The following is a 9,209-nucleotide window of genomic DNA, read 5'->3' on the forward strand; positions in this document are numbered from 1 at the left end:
TATTTCCACCCCTTCGCTCCCCCGTAATTTACTCCAACAAATATGCCACATAGCTGTTACTTAAATGCATGTGCATTGGGTCACTGACATATGGGCCCAACAGGGGTCTGGCCCACATGTCAGTGATGCAACTGGACCTGCAGTTAAGTCAGTGCAGCTCAGTCCATATCTTACGTAGGTGTGCCATTGCTCGCTATAAATACAGCGCCTCCCACGACATCGCTATCTTCTCCCCCTCATGTTCACGTCCATCGCTATCTCCTCCCCTCCCTCTCACGTCGACCACCATGGCATCGCCCCTCCCAAGCCCTAGGAGCCCCTCGCTGCACCGCGCGGACGGTCACGCATCACCGTTCTGTTCCTCGCCGCCACTAGTCGAGGAGGACGCGTCGGTGTTCCGCTCCTCGCCGCTATGCGACGCGTCGCCGTTCCGTTCCTCACCGCCACTAGTCGAGGAGGACGCGTCGCCGTTCCGTTCCTCGCCGCCACTAGTCGAGGAGGACGCATCGGTGTTCCGCTCCTCGCCGCGACGCGTCAAGGTGGACACGTCGGCATTCCCAATCTCGCCAGCACGCGCGCCGGAGGATGCGTCGGCTCCCCACTACGAGGAGAACGCCGCGCCGCCCGCCGAGCCCCCCAGCCTTGAGGAGCTTTGGAAAGAAATGGATGTTGCCTTGTAGGAGGCTTTGCCTCCAGTAGAGCGCGCCAAAATAGAGGCGGAGAAGAAGGCCGAGGAAGAGAAGCGTACCACGAAACAAGCTGCCTGGGAGGCCTATGTCGCGTCCGAGAGAGTCAGGCGATTGGCTCTTTGGCAGAAGGCTCGTGCGAGGGTCATGAGGGTGGCGGAGGACGCCCGTGCCGACGCCCTGAGTGCAGTCGGGCCCAAGCACCTCATCTACGCTTGGCGGTACATGGATCGGGTGCACGCTTCCAGCGAGGAGGAGTACCTGTTGGCGCCGGATCACCACACCAGTGAGATCGCGCTCGCCCGCCGGCAAGCCACCAATCAGCACCTCGTGAGTTGCAAGGCTGAGGAAGAGGCGTTGTGTCGGCACGCTGGGAAATGGCCATGCACCAAGGCACTCGTGGCGCGCCGCAAGCGCTCCTCCGAGCGCCGTGGCTTTTAGGAGGAGTATAATTTTTGTTTCGTAAGGCGATCTCATTAGTTTTAGGACGCAAATGATAAATCCCGAATGTTCAGGAATTTTTAGCATCCTTAATTAAGTATGTAAAAGGGAAAGTTTGGAAACCTTGTGTATTCGTACGCATTTTGCAAGTACGTGCATATAGCACAAACTTTGTTATATACTATCGCACTACACGTCTCTCTCGATATATGCTTGCAGACTGTGCTACTCCCTCCGTCCAGGTCAATAAGTCATCTTTGGTTGTGCACTGTGACCAAGAAGGAGGGAAGACTTATACACCTAGACAGATGGAGTGCTACTATTACTTATGTACGTGCAAATGCATGTTTTAACATTACGATGCGGTTTTTGTAAAAGTAGAAAAACAACACTAGTCAAGCTTGTGAAACAATTCAATGCAAAACAAATGCAAAAATGCTCGTTTGATTGTTTACTTTTAGCTTCCTTCTATGTGGTTATTTCTTTGTCGTACTTTGTACGGAGTATCTCACTAGTTGGAAAGGCATGCAAATTCCCAAACCGCTTCCTACACCCTGTATCGAATTTTTTTCCTAACAAGTTGTGTCGTGCAATTGGAATTCCAACTTGAGTAGTACTAGTAGTAGGAGTACCAGGGGCCAGTTCTTTTAGGCTTCTAGATTAGTAATACCATAACTACTACCTCCGTCCTGGTTTATTGGTCCCTGAGGGAGTCCTGGATTAGGGGGTCTCTAGACAGCCGGACTATAACCTTTGGCCAGACTGTTGGACTATGAAGATACAAGATTGAAGACTTCGTCCCATGTCTAGATGGGACTCTCCTTGGCATGGAAGGCAAGCTAGGCAATACGGATATGTATATCTCCTCCTTTGTAACCGACCTTGTGTAACCCTAGCCCCCTCCGGTGTCTATATAAACTGGAGGGTTTTAGTCCGTAGGACAACATACAATCATACCATAGGCTAGCTTCTAGGGTTTAGCCTCCCTGATCTCGTGGTAGATCAACTCTTGTACTACTCATATTATCAAGAATAATCAAGCAGGACATAGGGTTTTACCTTCATCAAGAGGGCCCGAACCTGGGTAAAACATCGTGTCCCCTGCCTCCTGTTACCATCCGCCTTAGATGCACAGTTCAGGACCCCCTACCCAAGATCCGCCGGTTTTGACACCGACATTGGTGCTTTCATTAAGAGTTCCTCTGTGTCGTCATCATTAGGCTTGATGGCTCCTTCAATCATCGATAGCGATGCAGTCCAAGATGAGACTTTTCTCCCCGGACAGATCTTTGTATTCGGCGGCTTCGCACTATGGGCCAACTCGCTTGGCCATCTGGAGCAGATCGAGAGTTACGCCCCTGGCCACCAGGTCAGGTTTGGAAGCTTAAACTGCATGGCCGATATCCGCGGAGACTTGATCTTTGACGGATTCGAGCCCCTGCCTAGTGCGCCACACGGTCACGATGAGCATGATTTAGCTCTGCCATCGGACAATGTTCAAAAGATCGCGTCGGCAACCGCTCCGACCCTCAATTCGGAGCCAGTTGTGCCACCCATGGACGGGTGGATAGACCCCGCCACGGAGGCCGTATCCTCAGCGGCGATCGAGCCGAGTATTGACCTTACCCTTCACGAGAGCCATGATGCCAAGCTGTCGGATCCTTCCCCGGCCATGGACTCCGAACCGCCTGCGCCCATGCCTATCGAATCTGACTGGGCGCCGATCATGGAGTTTACCTCTGTGGATATCTTTCAGCACTCGCCCTTCGGCGACATACTGAACTCATTAAGGTCTCTCTCCTTGTCAGGAGAGTCCTGGCCGAACTATGTCCGGCAGGATTGGGATGCGGATGAAGAAGAAATTCGCCGCCTACCCACCACCCACTTAGTAGCCACTATCGACGATTTGACCGACATGCTCGACTTCGACTCCGAAGACATCGACGACATGGACGACGATGCTGGAGGCGAATAAGAACCACTGCCCACAGGGCACTGGACAGCCACCTCATCATATGACATATATATGGTGGACACACCCAAAGAAGGCAATGGCGACGGGACAATGGAGGATGACCCCTCCAAGAAGCAACCCAAGCGCCGACGTCACCGGCACCTCTCTAAGTCTCGCCAAAGCAAAAGCGGTGACACCGGCACAAGAGATAATAGCACTCCGGACAGTGCCGAAGATGACAACAATCCCCTCCAGCAAGATTTAGGGCAGGAGGATGGAGAAGCCAGCCCTCCCGAGAGAGTGGCAGATGGAGAGGCGGAGGATGATAATTACATGCCTCCCTCCGAAGACGAGGCAATCCTCGACGATGACGAATTCGTCGTGCCTGAGGATCCCGTCGAACAAGAGCGCTTCAAGCGCCGGCTTATAGCCACGGCAAATAGCCTTAAGAAAAAGCAACAACAGCTTCAAGCTAATCAAGATTTGCTAGCCGACAGATGGACTGAAGTCCTTGCGGCCGAGGAATATAAACTCGAACGCCCCTCCAAGAGTTACCCAAAGCACAGGTTGCTACCCCAATTGGAGGAGGAAGCACCAAAACCTACATCTCCAGCGTATGACGCGGCTGATCGGCCACCTCATGGCCACGACAAAGAGGCATTTCAGCCAAAAGCTCAGCCCGCACTCCGACGCCACTCAAATAAAAATGTCAAGGCATGGGGAAATACGCCAGACCTGTGAGACGTATTGGAGGACAAAGCAAAACACGCAAGATCGATCTACGGATCACGAGGGCGTGCCACTATGCGAGACGATAACCATCACACCGGATACAGTAAAAGTAAATCCAGCCGGGCCGAACACAACGGACAAGACTCATTTGAGCTGTGTCGTGATATAGCCCAGTACAGAGGCGCCGCACACCCCCTATGCTTCACAGACGAAGTAATGGATCACCAAATCCCAGAGGGTTTCAAACCCATAAATATCGAATCATACGACGGCACAAGAGATCCTGCGGTATGGATCGAGGACTTCCTCCTGCACATCCACATGGCCCGCGGTGACGATCTACACGCCATCAAATACCTCCCACTCAAACTCAAAGGACCAGCTCGACATTGGCTCAACAGCTTGCCAACATAGTCCATTGGCTGTTGGGAAGATCTGGAAGCCGCATTCCTCGACAACTTACAGGGCACTTATGTGCGACCACCAGAAGCCAATGACTTGAGCCACATAATTCAGTAGCCAGAGGAATCGGCCAGGAAATTCTGGACACGGTTCCTGACAAATAAAAATCAAATCGTCGACTGTCTGGATGCAGAGGCCCTAGCAGCTTTTAAGCACAACATCCGCGATGAGTGGCTCGCCCGGCACCTTGGCCAGGAAAAGCCGAAATCTATGGCAGCCCTCACGACACTCATAACCCGCTTTTGTGTGGGAGAGGACAGCTGGCTGGCTCGCAGCAATAACATATCAAAGAACCATGGTACTTCGGATACCAAGGATGGCAATGGCAGGTCACGTCGCAACAAACACAAGCACCGCATCAACAATGACAATACCGAGGATACGGCAGTCAATGCCGGATTCAAAGGCTCTAAACCCGGTCAGCGGAAAAGCCATTCAAAAGAAGCACTCCGGGCCCGTCCAGTTTGGACCGTATACTCGATCGCTCGTGTCAAATACACGGCACCCACGACAAGCCAGCCAACCACACCAACAGGGATTTGTTGGGTGTTCAAGCAGGCCGGCAAGTTAAATGCCGAAAACAAAGATAAGGGGTCACATAGCGATGACGAGGAGGAGCCCCGGCAGCCGAACACCGGAGGACAGAAGAGGTTCCCCCCACAAGTGCGGACGGTGAACATGATATACGCAACCCACATCCCCAAGAGGGAGCGGAAGCGTGCGCTAAGGGACATATATGTGTTGGAGCCAGTCGCCCCAAAGTTCAACCCATGGTCCTCCTGTCCGATCACCTTCGATCGCAGGGACCACCCCGCTAGTATCCGTCATGGCGGATTCGCCGCACTGGTCCTAGACCCAATCATCGATGGATTTCACCTCAATCGAGTCCTTATGGACGGCGGCAGCAGCCTAAACCTGCTTTATCAGGACATAGTGCGCAAAATGGGTATAGACCCCTCAAGGATCAAACCCATGAAAACGACCTTCAAAGGCGTCATACCAGGTGTAGAGGCCCATTGCACAGGCTCAGTCACACTGGAAGTGGTCTTCGGATCCCCGGATAACTTCTGAAGCGAGGAGTTAATCTTCGATATAGTCCCGTTCCGCAGTGGCTATCATGCACTGCTCGGGCGAACCGCATTTGCGAGATTCAATGTGGTACCGCATTATGCATACCTCAAGCTCAAGATGCCAGGACCTCGGGGGGTCATCACAGTCAATGGAAACACAGAGCACTCTCTCCGCACGGAGGAGCACACTGCGACCCTTGCAGCAGAAGCGCAAAGCAGCCTCTTAAGGCAATCCACCAGTTCGGCGATTAAGGACACGGACACCTTCAAGCGCGCCCGGAGTAATCGGCAACAAGACCGTCTGGCACGTTCCGAGCTCGCATAGCAATGCGGCCCCCACCCCAGTCCTAGCCAAACGGCAAAATCCGTGCCACACGTACATAATTACGCATTGAAAATACCATGGGCACAGGTGGGGAGAGGGGCACGACTATGGCACGCCCCAAGACACGGCTCAACCACACTAGGGGCTTCCCGCTTTGTCATTTTTCTCTCTTTCAGGACTTTAATCTCTGGAAACCCTGTCCGGCAGTATGATTGTCGGACACATGATGCAACAACCAAGGAGGTAGAAAGCTATGTCGCACCATGGAACTCCCACGTGGCCTCTGATAACGAGTGAAATACTTGCTTTAAATACCATTCCTCAGGTTGCCCTTGGAGGGGACATGCCAAATAGTCCTACTTTCTGCTTATCGCATTACTTGTATCATTCTGCTTTGACGCACCTTATTGAATAAACAATGCATAGCACTAGACTATTATCGCATTCTCTATTCTTCTTTATATATATACATATATATAGGACAGCACTATTCTAATCCCAGGATTAGAATAGTTATTTGGATCATAGCAGGCCCTATATAGGGCCCCATGGGTCCGTTCCCGAACTCCCGAACTGGGCAGCGACAACAAAAAGAAAAAGAAAAAAAATACCAGCCCACCTCCTCCGATCTCGATCCACCACCTCCCCCGATCCCGATCCAGCACCTCCCGCACTTCCCGCAGCAACCGTCCCACCTCCTGCGCCGCGCGCCGCCAGGTGAACCACGCCGCCGCGCGTCGCCCAGCCACCACAGCGCGTTCGGTCAACGCCCGCAACCGCTGCCTCCCTCCCTGGCTCGCGTCACCGCCGGGCTCCGACCACCAAGTGCGTCACCGCTGCCCCTACGACCATCACCGCCGCCGCCAGGCACTGACCTCCAATCGTGCCGCCGGCGCGTCCTCCCTGCCCCTGCTTCAACTTCAGCAGCGGAGTCCCTCCCATTGCGTCCATCGCGGCACTGGCTCTTCATCCCCCATGCCACCGGCACCCTCGGCCCCTGCCACCAGGACTGGCCTCCCCGATGCTGCATCTTCCCTCGGCCTCCTACTTCATGGGCAACGCCTCGCCCCTCCCAAACTACGCCACCCTGTCTGCCGCCTCTGTCAGAGGCTAGCCACAACGGAGGGTCCGTGCTCCAGCGATTGGAGCAGAGGTGCTGCTTCAGCTGACGTCCGTCCCTATCGCTGCTCATAGGTGATACCGTCCTTCTCTGGTTGACTGGACAGGACTTCCGCGCTCGTCCCATGGCTCCAGGTTTCTTCCCATTGCTGGTGTAAAAGTTATGCACTTACTAAACAATAGATTTTGTTTTCTTGATGGAATGGTTTTGCAACAAAGTGGGCAGCAAATTTCATGTTTTCTTTGAGTAAAATTGCAGCCTTAATCAGCCATTGTGAGTATTAGTTGGCAGCTTCACATGAAGTGGTGCGACTCTGTTCCAGACTTCTTGGTGATGTGCTTAAAGATCACAAACCTCAACTTCCATGGAAAACCAATGTGCGTGTGTACGTGAGAAAAAAGTCTGTACAGATAAGTTCATGTATTACTTCTAGGAAAGTTCATGTATTACTAAGTGTGTACACATGATTTCTCACTCCACATATGTGTGTATGACTGTATGTCTGTTTGTGTGTGTTCCTCCAGATCTACTTTAGCATTGACCAAATGAACAAGATTTCACCAGCAAGGGAAGCAACATTCACCAGCAAGTGACTCTGCCTAGACCCCTCTCTTTTTATGCCATTCACCTGTTTTTTGAAAATGTCAACAAAAGGGCTGGACATTTTTCTTCATGTATTTCTCAAAAATGGATGGGAATGGTTGCGGTACTGTGCAAGTATTTTTGTTTTTTCAATTTGTTTATTTGAAGTTCAAAGTGAATTGTTGAAGAAGGTTGACTCTATATGGACATCAAGTTGTTGTTTTATGCTTCTGTTTTAAAAATCAATAAAATATTTAATTAAACATAAAAATGTGAAGTTCAACTAAAAATAACACAGAAGTTCAAAGTATGTTAAAACCTAGGATTTACACGTTCAAAAAACAACAACATCTTTTTGGCGTTTTAAAAAAACCCAAAGTTTTCTTGTTACTAAAGAATAAAACTAAGAAGTTCAAATTAAAATAATGGAGCAGCTCAATGTATACAAAACCTCAAATTCTTCTCATTTCTAGAACAAAAATTAAATTCAAAAAAGTTGTTCGATGCTTTCTTAGAAAAGTCAATTTTTTTCTTCTATAAAAATGGAACTACGAAGTTCAAATTAAAATAGCAGAGAAGTACGGAGTTTAGAAAATAGCAGCACGTGAAAAACAAAGTGAAGTTCAAAAAGAACTGCTCTAGAAGTTCTACCTCTTCATGCAGTGCATCTTCGGATACTCGGTTTTTGTGATGAAGACAGAATGCATGATCTCAGAAGTTCAGATTGATAACTGCGAGAAGTTCATGTACTACATGGTGTGCATTCTGTATTAAAAAAAGAATGAAAAAGGAAAGGCTAAAAATTTTGTTGCTAGAAGTTAAGTGATCTACCCGAGAAAGTTCAAAAATTCTTGTGAGAGAGGTTGAACAAAAATACGTGACAAAAGTTAAAGCTGAAAACAGCGGGAAGTTCAACTACTACTCGGAATGCATTTCAAATAAGAATATAAGCACATAAAACTAAAAGCTTCAAAGGTTTGTTGCAAGAAGTTCATGTGCTCCTCCCGGTGAAGTTCGATATCTCTAGTGCGAGACGTCCAACCTTCAATTACATGTTAAAAACAAGGAAAAACTATGTTTTTTGTGTTTTAAAATAATTCTCTCAAACCAGAGAGAAGTTCAAAAGTGATAACAACTGGAAGTTCACATACTACATGGTGTGTATTTCATATAAGAAATATACAATAAAGTGAAACAGAGTGAAGTTCAAAACAGACATGCCACAGAAGTTCACCTACTTCATGCAGTGCGAAAAACAACACGTCAAAAAACAGAGTGAAGTTCAAACAGACATGCCCCAGAAGTTCAACTACTTCACGCAATGCATTTCCGTTCGCGATGAACGCAGAAATCATGATCTCGCCATTTTCTTATTTACCTCAAAACTACAGGAATATCATTTGTGTAAGTTTCAAGTCCTCGGTCGGGGAAAGTTAAAAAAAATTATTGTGAGAGGGGTTTGTACAAAAGGAGTAGCATTTGTGTAACACTAACGAATGGATGAGAAAATTACAAACAAAAATACGTCAAAGAAGTTCAACATGAAGTTCAACTACTACACTGAATGAATTTCAGATGAAAAACTTCTAAAATCATCACGAGTATGAAAAAACGATCAACACGGGAAAGTTATGTGCTTACAGCAGCTTTCCACTGGTATATCACTTGCTCAATTCCGGTGAGTGGATGGAGAGTTACGAGCAGTGGATGGAGACCTACGAGCAAAAAAAATCACGTGAAAAACAGAGTGAAGCTCAGGTACACGCGTCGAGAAGTTCAGGTTCTTCATGCGGTGCATTTTCGAAGAATCTGTTTCGCGATAAAGGCAAAACGCATG

The sequence above is a fragment of the Triticum dicoccoides genome, chromosome 4A, assembly GCF_002162155.2.
Source record: "Triticum dicoccoides isolate Atlit2015 ecotype Zavitan chromosome 4A, WEW_v2.0, whole genome shotgun sequence".
NCBI classification, from domain to species: Eukaryota; Viridiplantae; Streptophyta; class Magnoliopsida; order Poales; family Poaceae; genus Triticum; species Triticum dicoccoides.